The 23578-nt window shown below is 34.9% G+C and overlaps 1 long non-coding RNA gene and 1 pseudogene across 1 annotated transcript in view; one reads left to right on the top strand and one right to left on the bottom strand.

Moving 5' to 3' along the window:
• LOC125842435 (uncharacterized) overlaps positions 1-22959 on the bottom strand; it is an 84865-nt gene extending 61906 nt beyond the window's left edge. Inside the window, exon 1 of the long non-coding RNA XR_007443912.1 lies at positions 22861-22959. This is a non-coding gene — a long non-coding RNA (uncharacterized LOC125842435). The remainder of the gene's footprint in view (positions 1-22860) is intronic.
• LOC125842416 (receptor-like protein 13) lies at positions 14020-23319 on the top strand (annotated as a pseudogene).
• Positions 23320-23578: the final 259 nt, after the last annotated feature.

The raw sequence follows: 23578 nt of genomic DNA, 5'->3' as shown, positions 1-23578 counted from the left end.
TATATATATATATAGTAGGAGATTTGAATCGAGAAGTAATTTTGATTATTTTTCGTAATAATATTGGATGTTTTTAATATGGATATTGCAAATTATTTATTTTAGAAAATTAGGTCGCAATCGAAAATTAATTATCATATTTTTTTGTTGAAAAAATAGGTTCTACTAGCGAATAGTTGTTGGAGCCTTAGTCGCCACTAAAAATCACTCATAACCTTTAGTGGCAATATTTTGGGATTTTGTGGCGACTTTGTCGCCACTAAAAGTTAAGTTCTTTTCTAGTGAATCTTAGTTGGCAATGCTTAGGTGGAGGGATTAGTCCCATGTGGCTTGCCACGTCACTAAAAAATTGGGGTGTTAACTCTTGAGGGTATTTGTGGTCTCCTGGGATAACTGCGGGGGTATTTTTGATCCCAAAATGTAATGGAGGATATAAGTGGTCTATTTCGCATAGTTCAGGAGCAATTTTGACCCTTTTCCATATTTATAATATAGTTTTAATACATATTAAAGAACAATTTATAAAATATATATAAATACAAAGTATATTGATTGATAATAGTTTATCACACATTTTAATATATTTATCATACATTGTATCAGTTGCTTACCAATTTTAAAACACTTATAATAAATTTATATTGCATGCATAATTCACTTTTAATAAATAGCGCAAATTTATCGTATTATTCCTATATATTGTTAAAAACAATACTAATAATAATAATAATAATAATAATAAATAAAAAATATCCTTAAAATCAGTAATTATATTAGTTAAGGAGGATTTTAACTCAACTCCACAGTAGATTCTCTATATCCTAATTGCATCATCTACTTAATAATTTCTATTATATAGTTTTCATTTGCCTCTGTGGATCACTAATTTACGTCTTAGCTACAAACCAAACTCTTTTGCAAGTTGTGATGACTCAATTGGGAAATCTACAAATTTGCAATAGGCTGAGGACAACCACACACTACTAAAAATAATGAAATATTCTATGGACAAGATCGGTTCAAATAATTTAGGGAAAATCAATTTTGTTTGTTGGATTTTTTCACGCAAAAATTATATTTTTTTAAAAAATAAATAAAAGAAAATCGATGCAGACCCTCATTTTTTCATTATTTTAAAATAAAAATTCATGGATAGGGTCGATTTTTGAAGTAGAAAATTGCAGTTGAAGAGTATAAATAAAAACGATGAAAATACTTCATCTAAAAGCATGAGTCGTTGAGTGGTAGAATTGTTCAAAATCATAAAAAGAAAAAAACATGTATGCAATTTCAAGTAGCTAAAATTTTATGTATATTTCTAAAATATCGATCTTGCGAATTGACCTTTTAAAACTGACAAAAATCGACGGGCATGACCGATTGTCCCTCAATATTATCCATTCTTGTCCATCTATTTCACGAAGGAAAAACCAATGATGCACATTCCATGGATTTTCCTCAAATTATTTTGGCAGTATCAATCAATTTAAATCTTTCCCCAACTAAAAATCAAAGACTTTTCACAAGTGAGGTGACTAGATAGGAAAATCTCTTAACTTTAGATATGGTAGAAAATTTAACAAGTTTACAAATAATAATGCCCCAAATAATACGTTAGATAGTGATTTTAGCAGCATCAATGTCCTACTTTGGAAGACTCATTCAAGCTAGTTATATAATAACAGGTAAAAATGACTTTTTCCTACAATAATGTTAGTGGTGTTAAGTGATTTAAGGATTTATACTTGTGCATTGGCATTCAATGCATGCAATCATGTTGGAATATTTGTTTGGTTTATGTGTTGAAGTCAGCATTTAAGTGGGTAGAAAATAGAGAAATATGAAGTTCAGGGGTAATAGAATACCCGTGAAGTTGGAGTGTGTAGTTGTAGGAGCAAGAACGTCATTGCCGGATACTCGACATAGAGACCAAAACCCAAGTTTCAACCCATAAATTTTTACAAAAGTATATTTTGTTGTTGTTGGATATTGCTTTTCCTTTTTGCGTGAGTCTTGGCGTGCGTGTTGTGTTGTGATTTATTTTCTTTCAACTTTGTAAGTCTGTATATTATGTACTTGTGTTGTTTGTATGGTTTTTTTTTAAAAACAAAATAAAGATAAAAGGGAAAAAGGATAAATATATCCACTAATTATCATAAATGGTATACATATACTCTTCGTCATACTTTTGGGACATTGGTGTCCTGCCGTTCAAAAATTAGATCATATTTGCTCTTCTCTCTAACGAAAGACCAAATAGGGACACTTGGTGCAATCCTACGGAGGGACCCAATTTGACCAATTAATTAAACCCAAAATATAAAAAACCACTCATATCTGCCCATCGACCCGGTCAACGTTGATGTGCTGCTTTACTTCTTAGCAATAATTCAATTCTTTCATTTGTTAGTATATAGATTTAGGGTGGAAAAGGGAGATTTTCGGTTAATTAATTATTTTAATAATAAATTTGATTTCGTGATTTTATTGATATAAATGACTAAGTTGGATAATTTTAGTGATATAAAATAAATTCTAATGATTTTTCTAGATAAATTTACAAAATTGAGTGACCTTTTGAGATATTAACTCAGCTTATGTGTGAGGAATTGGGGATTGTTTAAGTTTTTGGATGGGTTAGTTTAAGCGTAAGTAATGGGTTATATGGGTGGGTTAACCGGGCCATGGGAGGATATGGGTGTTTTTTCAAATTTTGGGTTTGATTAATTGGTCAAACCGGGTTCCTCTATAATATTGCACCGGGTGTCCCTCTTTGGTCTTCTGAAAGAGTGAAAAACAAATATGCTCTAGTTTTTGGATGGCAGGGACACCATTGTTCTAAAAGTATGACGAAAAGTATCTCTATACCATTTACGATAGTTCGGAATATATTTGTCTCTTTCCCAAGATAAAATGGGTGTGCTAGATGATGGCGAGAGTAGTGTAGGTGTCCGGTGGTGTGAGGGAGTGTGTTGCTGTTTATAGGGGTGTGTAATACGCGTGTGTGCATAGTGGTGTGAGGGAGTGTTGGGGTAGTGGAGGAAAAGAGGAGTAGCGTAGGATATTTTTTTTTATAATTAAATATGAAAAATATAAAATATAATAATAAAAATATTTAAAAACTATTATAAATTAATAAAAGAAAATTATATGAAAAGTTAAATAGCTAATCTAAAAATATAATAAAGAAATACTAGCTTATTTATTAAAGCTAAAATTAAAAGAAAACATATATTTTTGTAAGTTTTTATTTCTTTTGAATAAATTGAAAATAAAACGTACCTAAAAATGTGATTCTATTTTTGTTGTTTTCAAATCTTTTAAAATAAACCTATTAAAAAATATATTTTGAAAAAATTGGTGTAAAATCTCAAGTTCAGTAAAGTTTTTATGTGTCTACATACCTAAAGTTCTGACAGAAGTTAACCAATTATAATGACCGGGAAAATTATTTTTGAAAATTATTATAAAAATTATCGTTTTATCCCTCCCGATAGTTGTCTGAGTCAATTTTGATCAGTCAGTGAAGTTGGTTTAGAGATTTTGAAATATTCGATAACTACGGTTATTTAATGAACGAATATATAATAAACAATTTATTTCTTTAGTTGATGGTTAATGGGTCAATGTCATAATTTTTACTACTTGACCCATATATGAAAAAAAAATTAATAGGGTTTAACAATTTTAGATCATAACTTTAAGAAAAAAATAAAAGCAAGAAAACGTCGGCCTCGCTACCAAAGGAAACGACGGCCAGTGTTGCAGGTATGAATGAATTCAAGAATTCTCCAATTCTTATATGTATAAAATCATTGATTTATTTTATGGACGCAATGCAGTTATACATGGTTATTGAGCATTTTGAGGGGATTGAAATTACTCTTTTAAATGGGACTATGCAGAAACTGATGTGATGTGTTACATAGACACTTGATAATAAATAGAGGTTATATGCTTATAGTATACAAAATTATTGGAGTGACCAAGGATTTCTTTGAGTTTTGGCATAAGGTACATGAAGGTAAGAATGGTAGTTGAAAATGGTATGTGAAAGTTCGCGGGGAGTTGACATTGGGTGTGATTCAATTATTGTACCTCGATGGGAAAGTATTGTAAATTTGAAAGTAGTGCTATCAATCTTGGGTGTGACTCATATCTGTCATGTAATGCTTAAATGGAAAGAGAGAGATCCATATTTTGAAATTTTTAGAGGCTACAATGCGTTTGCTAAGAAGACTCTGATACCATTTTTTCACGACCCACAAATGGACATGATGGCACTCGTCTTATCCACCAAGACAAGTTAGCCTAAAATTCAATAATTATGATAAAATGCAGAAATTTATAATCAACTTAAAAATATCCCCAAAACCTGATTGTCACGTGTACAAGCCTCTAAAATATTACAATTGATTCAAAAGAAAAGCACAAGTCTCAAATGACATTGTTTCTAAAGTTTCGGTTTGATTGTTTAACCATAACCATGAATGACCCTAGTCCAAAGTGCTTTTTTGAGAGTTTTTTTTTTTTTTGAAAAATTAAGTGTTTGGCAAAATTTTAAAACTGCTTTTAAATGGAAGCAAAAGCAGTTTTCTGCTGTTGAGAAGAAGCTAAAGTTTCTGGCTTTTAAAAAAAGTAGAAGCAGAAGCAGAATTTTTAAGACTAAAATATTCCTTACATATATGCATATTTATCAATATATCACTTAATAATTAATTAACATATCTCATAAGTTTGGTTAACTTTCATTCAAGAATTTTATTTTTTATTTTTATAGGATAATTTTTTTATGTTTTTATATTATTATTATTATTTATATTTTATTTTGTATATACTATTTTACATATTATTTTACAAAATTAGAAATAAAAGTAACAACAATATTTTTGTAGGGTTAAATATAAGAGAAAACGTAACAATTAAAGATTTAAACCCTCACAAAAAAGTACTCCAAATAACAAATTATTCTTTTCTTAATTTACGTATTATTTTTTATTTTAATTTGAAATATATATATAACTCTAGAGTATTATAACAAAAAAACAAGGATAATAGTCAAGATATAATCCAAAAAATAGGTAAAAAACAACCAAAAAAAATTCTCCTTTCAATATTTTTCAACATTTTTTTTTATCTATTTATAATATTGATTGAAAATTTGAATATTTACATTTTAATTAATTAAATTAAAAATGTAATTAAAGTTTATGTATTAGATGTTTAAAATTGTTTCTCTCTATAAAATAATCTTAATATTAAAAGCACAGTGATACTTGTCATTTTTTGTAATTTGACACTAAAATCACTTTTTTTATAAGAAATTAGTCAAACACAAATTGCTTATCAAAAACACTTTTCAAATGAATTTGCCAAACACAAATTGCTTTTTTTGAAAAGTACTTTTTCTGAAAAGATATTTTAAAAAAACGCTTCTAAAAATAAACAGTTTTTAGGAGCAATATCAAACAGACTCTTAATCTCTTCCGTGTGTTACAAAACATGAGGTACCGTGTACTAAAGGTGATTCACATGTAAACAAATTACACACTTTACATTTTCAAATTCAAATACAGTAAAACCTCACTAAATTAATAATTTCTCTAAGATAATATTTTCATCGGGTCCTGACTTGGGCCAATGGAGAAAATCACCTATTTCTATAAGATAATAAGATGATATATTTTTAGAAAACCCCTATATAAATATTGTAAGAGATATTCATTCATAAAATATATACAGAAATATGAATATATAGGTAGATGAAACACAGAGTCCTATAAGAACTAGGCAACACAGATTGAGGAGAAGTAGTCTCGTAAGACATCACAACTTACTCACCCTTTTACATAGATTAGATATAATAGGGATCTATCTAAGCCTATCCGTTACACTCCCCTGCAAGTTGAACGGGGAAGCAGACACTGTCAACTTGTCTCTGAAATGCTGAAATCTCACTTTTGGAAGAGCTTTCGTGAGAACATCTGCAACCTGGTCATGAGTGCTAAGATAACGAACAACCAAAGATTTATCCTTCACCTTTTCACGGACAAAATGAAAGTCTATCTCCATATGTTTAGTGCGGGAATGGAAGATAGGATTAACTGTTAAATAGGTTGCACTGAGGTTGTCACACCAAAGTATAGGAGTTGTAGTGTCAAAGCACCCAATTTCACGAAGTAAGAATCCCAGCCAAGTTAGCTCAGACGCAGCAGTGGCTAGTGCACGATACTCTGCCTCAGTACTAGAACGTGCAATAGCTCGCTGCTTTTTGGAAGCCCAAGATACTAAATGAGACCCAAGAAAGATAGCAAACCCGATAGTGGACTTTCGATCATCCACAGAACCACCCCAATCCGCATCACTGTAACCATGCAGTAGTCTATTATTTTGGCGAGCAAAGAATAAACCATGGGAGGAAGTGGATTGTATATATCGCAAAATGCGTTTTACAGCAACCCAATGGGACTCTCTCGGACTATGCATGAATTGTGAGACCTTATTGACCGCAAATGCTATATCTGGACGAGTGAATGTTAAATATTGTAGGGCTCCTACAGTGCTGCGATATAAAGTTTCATCATGGAAAGGAGATCCTTCAAAACTTTAGAGTTTAGAGGAACAAGCAGCCGGTGTTGAAATATGATTGCAGCCATCCATTTGTGCTTTCCGCAACAAATCAGTAGCATATCGATGTTGCGAAAGATGCAAACCAGTAGGGGTCCATGATGCTTCAATCCCCAAAAAATAAGAGAAGCGACCAAGGTCTCTCACGGCGAAGTGTGACTTCAAGCGAGTAATCAGAGATCCAACAAGAGACGAACTGGAGCCTAAAACAAGAAGGTCATCGACATACACCAAACAGAATAATTTATCACTGTTGGAGGAAAAATGAAATAACGAACAATCAGTTTTTGAGCCAGTAAAACCATAAGAAATCAAGGCATCCGTTAAACATTTATTCCACATACGTGGAGCTTGTTTAAGCCCATAAAGGGAATGTTTGAGCAAACAAGCATGTTTAGGGTGATCTGGATCAATAAACCCAGGAGGTTGAGACATATATACTACTTCATCAAGGGTACCGTGAAGGAAAGCATTAGATATATCCAACTGAGTAATATGCCAATTGTTCGAGACCGCCAAGGAAAGAAGTAGGTGAATGGTGGCAGGTTTCACAACCGGACTAAAAGTATCAACATAGTCCACACCTGGTCTTTGATGATATCCTTTAGCAACAAGTCGAGCCTTATAACGATCAACGGACCCGTCAGGCTTAACCTTTGTTTTAAACACCCATTTACTCCCAATAATATTTTGAGGCGGAGAAGGTGGAACTAATTGCCAAGTCCCGTTTTGGATGAGAGCATTGTATTCTTCGTGCATTGCCCTACGCCAATGCGCATACTTTGTAGCTTGAGAGTAACACGAGGGCTCAACAATATCAGTTGACATAGCTAAGTAAGAGGTAGGCCGCTTTGGTTTGAGTGAACCTGTTTGTGATCTAGTAGTCATTGGATGAGACTTAGACGAAGAGCAGGGCAATCTGTTAGGATGATGGACATTGCTCAATGGACCCAATTGTTCAAAAACAACCCCGTGGTCTCCACCTTCAGTAGGCAATGTATTGGAGGGAATCTCTGGCGATAGAGAAGATGCATCTATAGGCATAACAGGTGACTGTAAAGGGGACTGAGGTGCTGCTACAACACACTGTTTAGAGCATTGCGATGTAGAAGTGGAGGTGGAATTATTCAGTAATGTAGTATTAGGTGTTTCAGGAGAAGGACTAGACGAGTTCAATGAGGAAGGAGCAAGCACAACTGATTGTGGAATTGATGAAGGTATCTGGACAGTGAGCGGGGCAACATTGGTTGATGTAGCAGGCACCGTAGCATCATCCTGAATAGCAAAGGGAAAAACTGATTCGTCAAAAACAACATGACGGGAAACAAAAAATTTAGAGGAAGAAGGATCAAAACACTTATAACCTTTGTGAATTTTGCTATACCCCAAAAACACACATCTCTTAGAACGAGGAGATAATTTATCTTTCGTATAAGGGCGAAGCCAAGGGAAGCAAAGACAACCAAACACACGCAGTAAGGAGTAATCAGGATCAAAATTAAATAGAACGCGAAAGGGAGGTTGATTATTTAGACGGGGAGTTGGTAATCTATTTATGATATAAATAGCAGTATCAAAAGCATTTGTCCAAAATTTAGAAGGAACACTTGCATGTGTTAATAAGGCACGACCCGTCTCAACAATATGTCGATGCTTACGTTCTACACAACCATTTTGTTCTGGGGTATAAGGACAAGAAGAACGTTGTGTAATACCATTGTCTCTTAAATAAGAAGTTAATGCTTGAAACTCACCTCCCCAATCTGCTTGAAAGCTCTTAATCGGACGACCAAAGTATTTTTCCACAATTTTTCGAAATTGAATAAAAACGGAAAGAACTTCAGACTTGAACTTAAGAAAATAGATCCATGTGTATTTGCTATAATGATCAAAGAAAATAACATAATATTTGTATCCATCATTCGAAATAACAGGTGCTGGACCCCAAACATCCGAACAAATCAAATCTAAAGGGCCTGTGGCCTGAAAACTAGAATCAACAAAAGGAATTTTATGACTCTTGCTAACAGCACAAGTTGGACACAAACTAGAAGACTGACAACTAGACGAAATAATTTTACTAGAAGGCAAAGCCCGACGAACTATAGGATAAGATGCATGAGCCAAGCGCGCATGCCAAACACCAAGTGAAGCAGCATATGAAGATGGTGAAGAAACTGATGTCCATATCGGAAGGGAGTATAGACCTCCCTCATTCGGTCCTTTGTGAAGAGTTGCCTTCGTTGCCAAGTCCTTAATCAAAAAATAGTGAGGAAAAAATTCAATTGAGACTTGGTTAGAATTAGTAAAAGAACTGATAGACAATAAATTTTGGGTAGCAGTGGGAACATGAAGCAGGCTATCAAGAACATAGGACTTATCAGAAATATATAGAGATCCTTTACCAATATGCGAGATGGGCAATTTGGAACCATTACCTAGAGTAACTTCTTCAGGACCATGATATTCTGAGTGAATAGCAAGGTTGTTAAGATCAGATGTCAGATGATGTGTGGTGCCACTATCCATCAACCAATTTTGTGTTGTTTGGGAAGATGTACTTGCTAGATTTGAAGAAGGACGGCCAGATACCCGATTTCCATTCATAGTCCTAGGTGACGGACAAACTCGTGCAATATGACCCTTTCCTTCGCAATTATGGCAGACAATTCCAGAATAATCAGTGGAAGGGGGTGGATTTCCTGAATAAGTTCCCGAATGAGTTGCAGTGGCATAATGCTGACTTTGAGATTGCTGTAAACTTCCATGGCTAGTAGAGCGTCCACGACCCTTATTAGTACGCCCCCTGCCGCGTCCACGATGTGTAGAGAATGAACTTTGTGTGTACTGTGCTGTTGGGGCAATAACAGTACTGGCATCTTCACGTTTTAATTGTCTTTCTTCATTCAACAACAAACCATAAAGTGCATCAAAGGTGATGTCTTCGTGACGTGATTCAAGTGACCTTGTGAAGGGGCGATAAGCAGAACCTAATCCGGCAAGAACAAACTCGACTAAATCATCATTAGTGACTGGGTGCTGCAAGGCAGCCAACTTATCAGCAATAACTTTTGCCCCTTGCACGTAACTTTCAATTGTTGCATTATCACGTCACAAGTTGTGCAATTGTGCCTTAAGTTCACGAATCAATGGTTTAGATCCACCAGCATAGGCTGCAACAAGTTTGTCCCAAGCTGCACGAGCTGTTTCTGCTCCAACCAATTGAGGGAGAATACTTTCTGAAACTGAAGCGACTATCCAACTCAAGACGAGCTGATCTTGACGTACCCAAACCTTATATGCAGGTTTTGGTTTATCACCATCCAAAACACGTGGTGGTGCTGGTTCGCTACCATCAATATAATGGTTAAGACCACAACCGCAAATCATTGGAAGAAATTGTGTCTTCCAAAGCAAAAAATTTGTTGACGTAAGCTTTACTGGCAACTGGTGAGCGAGATTAGGTGTAGGATTGTAGTTTCCCGTGGCATTCGTTGAAACAACTGAAGCTGCCAGGGTAGAAGAGTTCTCAGTATTATCTCCCATTCGAATAGTCGTTTCTGATTATTCAAAGAATTTTTATTTTTTGGAACGAAAGAAAGAATGGTGTTAAACCACAAAAGGCTCTAATACCATGTAAGAGATATTCATTCATAAAATATGTACAGCAATATGAATATATAGGTAGACGAAACACAGAGTCCTATAAGAACTAGGCAACACAGATTGAGGAGAAATAGTCTCCTAAGACATCACAACTTACTCACCCTTTTACATAGATAGATTAGATATAATAGGGATCTATCTAAGCCTATCCGTTACAAATATATGGTCTCATTAAAATTATAAATTAATAATTCTTTAAAAGTTCAAATATATCTAATACAATTTAGTGAAATGTGATTTTATTGTGTTTGTTTTTGGTTAAACTATAAATCTAGTTGAAGTTCATCTCTAACTTTTCTTTTTGCATCCAATAGTTCTGATGTTATCTTTTCGAACTGCACCATAAAATTGTGAAGAGTTCTAAATGCGACAAGTATGCGTAACTGGTTTCAAAGGTATTGTATCATCTTCAACTTTAGCATGAACGTTATTTTTATGAGATCTGCAATTTCTTCTAAGTTCCGCAGCTCAAAACATGTATCATTTTCACCTGGTAATCCAATAGGTTATTGGCGTTCATTTTATTGCGGTAATCGAGATCATTAATCATGACCTCAAGTTCATGAATGATGTTTCCACAAGTGCGTTCATTTAAATTCTCTGAGATTTCATCCTTCAAACAAATTTTACTGTAGTGTCAAAAATAATTTGTTATTGTCTCTTGCTAAACATTGTATTTGTCGTCCAAGCCGGCATTGCAAAATTGATAGCATCCAAAATATTAATCTTGCATGGATAAGTTTGTCTCACGTCATAACCTTCTTATATCCTACGGTAAAAGTTGTTGTGATAATACATCTTGAAAGCTCTTATTATCGTAACATCACAAGGTTGAATCTCAAACACTCTTTAAATTAATAAGTATTAATTTCACTACAAGAAAAGTTTGAATTACATGGGGATTTTCCTAGGATTAGTATGGAAATTTGTAGGAAAATAAGTTTCCTGTGGATTTTCATACTAATTCCTAGGAAAATCCCCATGTAATTCTCATATTTTTGTAGTGTTTATCGATTAAATAATACCTCTATAAGATAATAATATTTTATGATCATATTAATTTAGTGAGGTTTTACCGTAGAACTATTTGACTTGAATTACACACTTTTAGATTGTCAAATTGAAATAGAACTATTCAAACTTAAATTAATTGTGGCAACAATTATTACATCACCTAACAACATGGGAACCCTTCATCATATGATACGTCAAATTAACGATGTATAATTTTAAATGAACGTTCTACACTATTTCTTAGATACTTCCTAGATCATTTAATCTTTTTGTTCTAAAAATACTTAAAATTCATTAATTTATAAGTCTATTTCGACAATTGCGTCCACACACTGGGTTTGACTGGTATTTTGGTTTTCTTTTTTTAAAATGTTCGATTTATATAAACTAATAATTAAAAAAGAAAAATTGACATTTCAATTATAATGAATTAACATATGTTTTCATAGCAAAAAAAAAAAAGGGGGGGCGGGGGGGGGGGGGGGGGGGNGGGGGGATGGATTACACACAAAATATGGTAAATAGAACGTTACATCAATTAAAACTATATTGCTAATGTTGTTGGCATGACTCACTTTATTTTTTCTAATTGAACTGAATATTATTTAACCAAGTAGGAAAAGATTTAAAACTAGCTCAAGAGACTATAATCCATAGAGCTATAGCTCCTTTTACAAATAAAACCACCTTTTTTGTTTCGTAATTTGTGTTCGGAGTCCGCATTAAAGCCTCGATTAAATTTGAATTGAGCACTACATGGCCCTCTGACGAATGACGCTCCCAATATAATTTTCTCCATATTCAGGACTCAAACCTGAGACCTCTGATTGAGAATGATGCAATCTCATCATTACACCACAATTCATATTGGTACAAAAAGAACCACTTAATTAGTAGCAATGCCAACTCTAACAACTATAGATACTGTGTAAAGAAAACTAATAGAACAATTTCACTTTCTTTTGGCATGAGTCAGTTCTGATAATAATAAATCATATTTAAGGTGTAAATATTGAATATAAAGGTACTCCCTATGTCCCAATTTATATGGCACTTTTCGTTTTCGAGAGTCAAACAGTTTAAGTTTGATCGGCAATTTGCGCATGAAATCTTCAAATTTCTTGAAATGAAATTTATATATTTGTAAACTATGTAAAAAAGCACTATAAGTCACAATAATTGATAATTCAAAATGTTTAAAATGTTAGGGTTTTACCCTGATTTTCTTACCATAATTTAAGGTTTATTTTTCCTTAAAGAAAAAATAAAACATCACCATAAATGTTTTTACTTTTCTTGAAAGGAAAATATAATATTATTTTATATTTGGTTTATTCTCTCCTTTATAACTCCTTTTCTAGTAAGAAAAGGTTTTAGGACTTTATAAATATAGATTTGTTTTCTTCTAACACAAAAACAATAACATCCACAATGTAGTCGTTTAAGACTTTTGTTTATGGAGAGATTTATTCTCTCTAAAGTTTCAATGTTTTTCTTTATATTAGTTTTGATATAATAATATTTTGATTTTTAGTATAAGTTTTTGTTATCTGATTTATCAACCATATGATTTGCAAATTGCAAGCTTCCGCATGACGCCCTAATCACCCTTCATAACCCAACATAAAAGATCTTTGAAAAATTTACGGTTAAAGATAGATTTGTTTGAATTTTGAAATCCGAAAAGTGTCATATAAAATGGGACAGATGGAGTAATAGTTTTCAGGTGTCTGTTGGAATGAGTTATTGATCAAAATAAAACCAAATCAACTTAATCCGATTTTAAATTATTAAAATCAAATAAATTTGTATTTATCGTTTTGATTCGGTTATTAATTATACACGAAAATAAAAGAAACGATCCACTTAAGGGGGGTGGGGATGGAGTTGGGGAACAATTCATTCAAAAAGAAAAATAGTTAGAAAGAATGGTATTACAGAATTTCCAATCGCTGAACTTGTTGTGAATGAAGCTCCAAATTTCACCAATTTTGGTCTAGACAAGAAAGAGACAACGTCTTTCCTAGTCCCACCATAAATTGTCGTAGGCCTCCATACACATGAAGCCAACAAGATAAATGCTCTCGTCTTGACCTTTTTTACTTTAATAAATAAATTTTGATAAAAACATATATAAGATATTTTTAATTATTTATAAGAAATAATATATTATTGATATATAATTTTAAAAATATGTATATAATTTGTTGATCGGTTATTTGTTTGTTTTATTTAATAAATATGATATGGATTATTTAATTTCTTGATTTACCCAAACAAATATTCTTTTTCTGCTTAGGATGGTATTATATCTTTAAAAATCTAGAAATTGTTCATCGAGAAAGAGATAATAATAAAGTAAAAGAAAATACAGTATGTGATAACAATAAGTGGGAATTCACATATTTAAAGCTTGCTTTACCTTTTCAAGTCATGTTGGAATCAGTAAAACAAACAAAAATGAAATGATGCTGACTCAACTAGCTAGCTAGTTTCATTTCCACCATCCATTTTCTTGTTTAGATAATAACTGAAATTATGAGTTTTTACATTTTAGAAAATAATATATTAAAATTAATTGAATATTCAACGTTAAAATTATTGAGTTATGTTGAATTCCTAAGAAAAAAACTACTATAATTCTGCCCCTGTATAGTTCCTATATAAACATTCATTCCGTTAGGTAGCAAATTAGATTGCCAGAAAAGAAAATAGAGTAATAATGGGGATGGGGAACATTAAGTTTTTGTTGTTAGCGTTTTTTCTAATAGTAATTGTGGCCAATGGTTGTTGGGAGGAAGAGAGAAATGCTCTCTTGGAGCTGCAGGCAAACATAATGAGTTCTAATGGCAAATTGTTGGTTGATTGGGAAGGTTATAATGCCAATGGATTTATAGATTGTTGTTTTTGGAAAAGTGTAAAATGCAGCTTAGAAACAGGTCGAGTGATCAAACTCAATCTCGGAAGTGAAAGGGTTAGATCAGGGGGTGATTGGAGATTTAATGCCTCTCTATTTCTTCCATTCAAGTCCCTCCAATTTCTTTTATTGTCTAAAAGAAATATTATAGGGTGGACAAAAAATGAAGGTATGACTTGTGAATACGTACGGAAACTATATATTACTATATACTAACATGTTATTTTGTTATCCGATCCAGGGTTCAGTAAACTAAGGCAGCTTCCTAACCTTAAAGAAGTCGATTTGCAATTCAATCCGATCCATCCTAAAGTTTTACTATCATCTTTATGTTGGATTTCATCTCTTGAGGTTCTAAAACTTGGTGTACATGTTGGTACCTCATTCAACATACCGACGACATATAATAGCAGTATATCCTCCAACATAAACTCTACATATGAAATTGTGGCCATTTTTGCAATATAGTACTTAGTATAGTTGTAATTTTTGGATGAAGGCATGATGAGTAAGAAATGTGGAGGGCTAACCAATTTAAGAGAACTCTGGTTTACAGGTTATGGAATCAGTGACATCAATATCCTTTTTGCATTGGGTAAGCTCTCTTTTCCACATGAGAAAAACAATTAACAAAATAACACTAATGGAAATCACTTCATAAATCAATTAATGCAGGTAGTGGTGCAAATACTGGACTGAGGAATTTAGAGAAACTCAATCTGAATTATAATAACTTCAATTCCACCATCTTTTCATCACTAAAGATTTTTCCGTCTCTCAAGCATCTCAATCTCGCTGCGAATGAAATAAATGGAAATATCGCAATGAATGGTTCATTGCGCCTCTTCCACGCTAAGCATATTTTGCTCCACTAAGATATTAATGATGCATCTAAATATCTCAATTTTATTTCTTCGCATATCAAATTAATGTTTGATTTTTTTTCTTTTTTTTAGTGTGCTTACTATTTATTTTTCATTTACCTGTCTAGACATAATTGCTTTGAGCAACTTGAAACATCTGGATCTCAGGGGAAACAATATAGAGAGCTTTGTGACTACCAAAGGTACACGAAGCAATGCAGTTGCTCTAATGTTGAATGTTTTATTTTAACCTTAACAACAAAATGCAAATTTGATCAGATAAAGATAAATAATGAAATGTGGACTAGGATTACACATCTTTACAAACTTATGTAATATTCATTCTTATGTAAAAACATATATGATTTATTCAACAGAATTAGAATAGAGAAAAAAAGGTCAGCCGTTAGTCTCTCACATGACCAAGGCTACCGATATATGATTTATATATAGTCTGATAATGTAGACAATAGAGTTGTAATACAAAACAAAACCTATCCTAATTATAGAAAATAAAGGACTTGCAATTTACATAAAAGACTTGTGAATATCTACGGAAGAATCCTAATAGGATTCGTTATCATCTAACACCCCCCGGCAAGCACATGTCAGGTTTGGAGACAGTGAGCTTGGACCGTAGATGAGCAAATCGAGAGGAGCTTAGAGCTTTAGTAAATACATCAGCAATTTGATCAGTGGACGGAATGTATTGAACACAAAGTTGTCCACAAGCAACCTTCTCTCGAACAAAATGATAGTCAATTTCAATATGCTTCGACCTTTGATGAAAGACAGGATTAGCAGTGAGATAAATGGCACTGATGTTGTCACAGAATACCATGGGAGGACGAGGACAGGGCAATCGAAGTTCCTTAACCAAACTAGTTATCCAAGATACTTCTGATGCGGCAAATGCAATGGCACGATATTCAGCTTCAGTGCTAGACCGAGCTACTACCTGTTGCTTTCGCGAGGACCAACTGATTAGATTAGGACCATAATATACAACAAATCCATGATGAGAACGACGATCATCAGGATCAGCAGCCCACCCTGCATCACAGTAAACATTTATAATAGAGGAAGTGGATGGCGTGATGGTTATTCCATGTGTAAGGGAGCCTTTGAGATAACGAAGAATCTGTTTCACAGCTTTCCAATGATCCAATGTAGGATTATGCATATATTGGCAAACACGACTCACCGAAAAAGAGATCTCTGGTCGTGTGATAGTCGCATATTGAAGAGCCCCAACAATACTCCTATATAATGATGGATCATCAAAGGTTTCACCATGTTTGGACAATTGGAATGTGCTATCTGCTGGAGAAGGAGAAGGCTTGCAATATGTCATTTTTGTTCGAGAGAGTAAGTCTCGAATGTAGCTAGCTTGAGAGAGATGAATACCAGATCCCACGCGAGCAACTTCAATACCCAAGAAAAATGAGAGATCACCAAGGTCTTTTAGAGAGAACTGAAGATCAAGAGATTTGGTGAATGAGGAGATATAAGAGGGATCACTACCCGTTATGATGATGTCGTCCACATAAACCAAGAGGTAGGTAGTAGAGGAGGGAGTATGACGAACAAACAAGGATGAATCAGAGTAGCAACAGATATAGCCATGCGATAGGAGAAATGTTTTGAGCTTGAGAAACCAGGCGCGAGGAGCTTGTTTTAGACCGTATAAAGCCTTTGATAAGCGACACACAAAATGTGGGTGAGACTTATCAATAAAGCGTGGTGGTTGAGACATGTAAACAACCTCCGAAAGGTCACCATTAAGGAATGCATTATTAACATCTAACTGCTTAAGACACCAACCTTGAGACACTGCATGAGATAAGACAAGTCTGATTGTTGAAGGTTTGACAACTGGGCTGAATGTATCATGGAAATCAACCCCTTCTGCCTGATGAAAACCTTTGGCAACCAAACGAGCTTTGTACCTTTCAATCGACCCGTCGGCGCAACGCTTAATGCGGTACACCCATTTACAACCCACCATATTTGCATTAGGAGGACAAGGAGAAAGTGTCCATGTGTGATTACGAATCAATGCTTGATACTCAGCTTCCATGGCGCACAACCAATCAGGGGATGATGCAGCTTGCTTATAGGTTTTTGGTTCACTGGCCAAAGAGGATGAAACCGAGATCGAATGGCAAGATATAGCGAGTGCTTTGGGCTTGAGGGAATTTGTTTGAGCTCTTGTGGTCATATGATGATTGGAAGAGGTAGCAGGCCGAAAATATGTGGGAGCATTCTGATAAGAGCTTGAAGTGGAGGATACGACGGTGGCTGGACATGGATTTTGTGGTGAAGAGGTTGTATCAGAAGATATAGATGGAAGCGATATTGGTAGGGGTTGAGTGGACAGTGAGGATGACGATGGAGGATCTGCCAGTGAAGGTGAGGCAACAACGGAAGGAACAAAGTTGGAAATCGATTGTAGAAAAGTTAAGGAGGATGGTGGTGAATTGTCATTAGAGAAAGGAGTAGTAGTTTTGTAATGAGGATAAGGAAATTTCTCTTCGTCGAATATCACATGACGAGCAATATACATTCGATTTGTGGGGGGATAGTGACACATATAACCTTTATGCTTCGAACTATAACCCAAAAAGACACAAGGAAGAGATCGAAAATCAATTTTATGATTATTATAAGGACGGAGAAAAGGATAGCATAGACACCCAAAATTTCCGAAGAAGTTGGTAGTCTGGTGGACGATGATAAAGAGCTTGATAGGGTGATTTGAAGGACAATATAGGAGTGATGGTGCGGTTATGTAGGTATGTGGATGTGGAAAAGGCATGTTCCCAATATTGATATGGAAGACATGCGTGAGCAAGTAGAGTTAGTCCTTTTTCCACAATGGTACGATTACGTCTTTCTGGAGCCCCATTTTGTTCATGAGTGTGAGGACACGATAGACGATGAGTTATTCCTATGGATTGGGCATAGGAAGACACATTACGATATTACCCACCCCAATCAGTTTGCAATGTTTTGATTTTCTTGCCAAATTGTGTGTCAACCATTTTATGAAAATATTTAAAAACATCAAGTACTTGAGATTTTGCTGCCAGGAAAAATATCCAAACAAATTTAGTGGAATCATCAAGAAACTGAATAAAATACTTATTTCCATTGATAGAAAGATGCGGGGAAGGTCCCCAAACATCAGAATACACCAAATCAAAAGGAGACAAGCTACGACTTGAAGAAGAAGATAAAGGGAGCCTATGACTCTTTCCTAATTGACATGATCCACAAACTGAAGACAATTTATTGGACGACACTGGAAGATTGAAACTAGAGACTAAACGACGCAAAAGTTGCTCGTGAGGATGACCAAGGCGTTCATGCCACGCTTGGAGTGATGCTCGTGAGCAAACAAATGTGCGAGGAGCTGAGGATGAAATAACTGGAAGCCTACCACCATTCAAACGATATAATCCATCATCAAGTGACCCTCGAAGTAGAGTTTTTCCCTGAAGATCCTTCACAAAACAACAAGAGGGGTGAAATTCCATAAAGACATTGTTATCTTTAGTAAATTGAGAAACACTCAGTAAACTCTTGGTGATGGAAGGAACATGAAGAATTTTATTAAGATGAAGAGGTCGAGTAGTACAAGGAAGCTTGGAGGAGCCAGTGTGATGAATAGAGAGTTTTTGACCATTACCTACAGCAAGATGATCCTCACCATTATAGTCTGTGTGAATGGATAGTTGAGACAAATCCGACGTAACATGATTGGTGGCACCGGAATCTGCAAACCATGAATTGTCAACAATAGCCGAAGGAGACATCATATTATCCGAGGGAGTGACCATATTGGCTTGTGGACGATTAGAGGAACGATTAGGTGGATAGGAGTCCAAGTTGTTGCGGTTGTAGCAATTACGAGCATGGTGGTTGGGTTTCTCACATATTTGACAAATAATGCGAGGAGATGATCTACTAGAAGAACGAGAAGGATTGATGTTGTTTGGGCGACCGGAGGATTTTTGAGAGGTGGTGAAACTTTGTTGATTGGACTGTCCAGTGATTGGGGAGCGGTTGGAGTATTGGCGAGATATGGCATTGGCTTGAAGTTGGAGGGCTTTGGTTTCCTCAACAAGTTTCTCCTCTTCTTGGAGAAGTAAACCAAGAAGTGAGTCAGTAGTGAGGTTTTCAAGATGAGGATTGATGGCTGAGCGAAACGGGCCATATGAAGAATCTAGACCGAACAAAATAGCGCTCATAAGTTCTTCGTCTGTTATTGGACGGGCAGCAAGAGCTAGACTATGGGATATAGTACGTTTCTTGTCAACATAGTCCATAATGGTGAAAGAGCCCTTTGTGGTGGTTTGGAGTTGGTGGCGAAGTTGCATGACTCGAGCTCGAGATTGAGATTGAAAGAGGTTGGAAAGATATGACCAAGCTTCACGAGTGGTGCGGATGTGCATTATGTAGGGTAGAATAGAATGGCTCATGGTAGTTTTAAGCCAAAGAAGAAGGATTTTGTCCCTCTTTTTCCAAGCCGTGAAGGCCGGATTTGGCGTGGAGTCAGATGTACCCTGAGTAGTGGTTAGGACAGTGGTAGATGGAATATTTGATCCATCAAGATGAGCCTCCAAATCAAAGGCTTCAAAGGCAGAGTATACTGTTGATTGCCAAAGGTAATAATTTTCCCGATCAAGTTTTATCGGAAGGCTGGGAAGGGCAATTATTTGGGAGTTGGAATCAATGATGGAGAGATGTGTTGAAGGAGAGGAATGTGGCTGAAACGCAGCAGCGATGGACGAGTTGGAGCTGTCCATATTGGTGGCGGAAAAAAAAAAACTTGGCTCTTGATACCAAATTAGAATAGAGAAAAAAAGGTCAGCCGTTAGTCTCTCACATGACCAAGGCTACCGATATATGATTTATATATAGTCTGATAATGTAGACAATAGAGTTGTGATACAAAACAAAACCTATCCTAATTATAGAAAATAAAGGACTTGCAATTTACATAAAAGACTTGTGAATATCTACGGAAGAATCCTAATAGGATTCGTTATCATCTAACAGGTAGCAAAAGAATGAGTTCTCGGCGAAATTTACAATTGGAAAGTTCTAACTCCAACTTGAGCAGAGTCATACAATCCCTAAAATCATTCTCATCTCTTAAGTCACTTTCTTATGAATTTAGTGATCTCACTTCTCCAACCATAATTTACGGTAAGCTCAAAATCAAATTTTATCTTACTTCTATCTCCACTTTTTCTTTTGGAATATGAATAATTTGTTGTTTCTTATGAATAATGTGATCTCACTGCAACGACCACAATATACGGTAAGCCCAAATCAGAATTTATTTACCTTAGCTTACTTCTAGAGTCGCTGTTCTTTTGAAATATGAAAGATTTATTCTTCTTTTTCCTGACTCTTATGATATAAGCATTAAGAAATCTGAGCACGCTGGAGCACCTATACTTGACGGGATCTTCTTTAAATGACAACTTTCTCGCGAACATTGGACAAATGACTTCTCTTAAAGTGTTCAGTATAGCTTTTGGTAGCAATAATGGCACCCTCCCTAATCAAGGTAATGTGTTTTTCTATTCTTTTATCTAGTGCCTGCATTTCACGAATATAGGTTTGATTTTCTCGATCATGTTCAATTAGTAATATATTTTGGAAAACATTTATACTAGAAAAAAAAAATTCCTTAGAAATGATTTCCCTAGATGAAAGTAGGAAAAAACAAACTCTAGAAGTGACATTCACCTTCCTAGCTCCAACACACCTCATATTCACCTTCCTCTCACATTCCAAATTATTTGTTTAGATTATATACAAATATTTTTAGAATACTATTTTTTGCTTACGTACCAAATATAAGAAAATAATTAACAAAATCCACCTATTTTTCTAAAATCATTTTCCTTCGTATCAAACACACCCATAGAACATAAAAATAAATAAATAATAAGATGTGGCTTATTATAGAAAGTTGTTTTTAGCTAAATATCTCTGAACCTATATAGATAGGTTGGTGTGAACTCAAAACACATTGAAGAGCTGGATTTTACCGTTAATAATTTTGAGGGAGCACTGCCTTCGTGTCTTGGAAACATGACATCACTTCGATGGTTGAGTTTGGCTGAGAATTACTTCATGGGTAATATAGCGTCACATTATATTTGGAGGAGACTCACATCACTTGAGTACCTTGATATTTCTTTTAACCAATTTGAAGTTCCTCTGTCATTCAGCCAATTTTCCAACCATACAAAATTGATCAATTTGAATGTTGGTTATAATACAATAATTACAGATACCGAATTCCAAAATTGGATCCCAAATTTTCAGTTGGAGTTTTTTGGTATCGGGGGATGTATAAACCTTCAAAAATTGCCTTATGACTTGAGGATCCTTCTTATAAGTGGAAATCAATTGCCAGGAAACTTTCCAACATGGTTGTTAGAAAATAACACCAGACTTGCAGCGATCTATGGTGAAGATAATGCTTTCAACGGACCATTCAAGTTGCCATCGAATCGTCACCTCCATCTAGAGTCGATTGATGTTTCTAATAACAAACTAAATGGATATATTCCAGCAAATATGAGTTTAGCCTTTCCGAAGCTTACTTTTTTGAACATGTCAAAAAATAATCTTGAAATACCTTCCAAGTTTTGTGGCATTCATTTAGAATTCCTAGACCTTTCTGTCAATATCTTGTCTGGAGGAGTTCCTAGTGATATGGCAATTGGTTCTCCACAATTGTTCTACCTTCGGTTGTCAAACAACAAGCTTAAAGGAAAAATATTTTCGGAGGAGGTCAGGCCACATATATTATCCTTTTTGTATTTGGATGACAATAACTTTGAAGGACCACTACCTAGAAACATTTCTCTCAGATCCCTTATTGTACTGGATGCTAGCAGGAATAATTTCACTGAGGAGATTCCGAGATGGATTACAGATAATACAAGATTGTTACAACTTGATTTGTCCAAGAATCATCTCAAAGGTTCAATTCCAGTTGAGATTTGCAATTTAAAGCTCATTCAGGTCTTAGCTATATCCGAAAACAGGCTTTCAGGCTTTATTCCTTCTTGTGTGAATTCTTTACCTCTCGAACACATCCATCTGGAGAAAAATCAATTGGGTGGTGGATTGGGGCATGTACTTTTCAACTTCTCTTCTCTGATAACTTTGGATCTTGGGTACAACAATTTTACAGGAAATATCCCACACACCATTGGCTCTCTTAATACTCTCAACTACCTTCTCCTTGGCAATAACCAATTGGAAGGGGAGATTCCAACTCAGATTTGTAAGCTAAACAAGTTATCTATGGTGGATTTATCATTCAATAAGCTTTATGGTTCAGTCCTTCCTTGTTTGGGTTACTTAACTCAAGTTGAATATGCTGCAAAGATAAGTAGGACTTATTATATTATGACTTCTAGGGTTTCATGGTTAACTTTTTTGGCCTGGATACGTTTGAAAAGGCACTACCATGATAGTCATGGAATTCTAAGTGACATATTTTTGATGGGTGTGGAAAACCAGGTCCAGTTTTCAACGAAAAGAAACTTATATACTTATAAGGGAAGCATTCTAAAATATATGTCGGGTATTGATCTCTCAAGTAACAGATTAAATGGTGAAATTCCCATTGAGCTAGGCAACATGAGCACTATACATACATTGAATCTATCGCACAACCATCTCATAGGAAGAATACCAAATACCTTCTCCAATCTACATGCAATTGAGAGTTTAGACCTTTCCTACAACAGATTGAATGGGAGCATTCCTGTTGGTCTACTTGAGCTAAATTATTTGGCAGTATTCAGTATTGCATACAACAACTTATCGGGTGCAGTGCCTGATTTTAAAGCTCAATTTGGAACTTTCGACAAAAGCAGCTACGAGGGAAATCCTTTTCTTTGCGGTTATCCATTAGACAACAAGTGTGGCATGGGTCCTAAATTTTCAAATAGCTCCAAGATTAATGGAGGTGAGGAATCGTCAGACTTGGAGGATATTCAGTGTTTTTTCATTGGCTTTGTTGTGTCTTACGGAGCAATCTTGTTGGGATTAGCTGCAGCGCTCTGCTTCAATCGTCATTGGAGAAAAGCATGGTTTAGGATGATAGACGCATTGATGTTTTGTTGTTACTATTTTCTCTTGGACAACGTTGTTACACCCATCAAGAGTATATGGTACAAGAATGTTGGTTAATTATATGTAGTTATTTAAAAATATTGTTGTATGTCTGTCACAATTAAATTATGTTGTCATTCTCTTTTATCAATATTCAACAAATAGGATCTGTTTGGAGTTGTTACAACTTCATAATTTAATACCCCCATGATGATCTATATGTGATAGCTTCATTGGTGTTGCTATTTATCGAGCCGTTTGAGGAATCGAGCCAAAGTTTCTGCAGTAGATGTAACTGGTTCAGACATTCATCTTTTGACACAAATAGCATAGCAAG

The sequence above is a fragment of the Solanum stenotomum genome, chromosome 10, assembly GCF_019186545.1.
Source record: "Solanum stenotomum isolate F172 chromosome 10, ASM1918654v1, whole genome shotgun sequence".
In the NCBI taxonomy this organism is placed as follows: domain Eukaryota; kingdom Viridiplantae; phylum Streptophyta; class Magnoliopsida; order Solanales; family Solanaceae; genus Solanum; species Solanum stenotomum.
The sequence above is the reverse complement of the archived record's forward strand: the minus strand, read 5'-3'. Positions and strand labels throughout refer to the sequence as shown.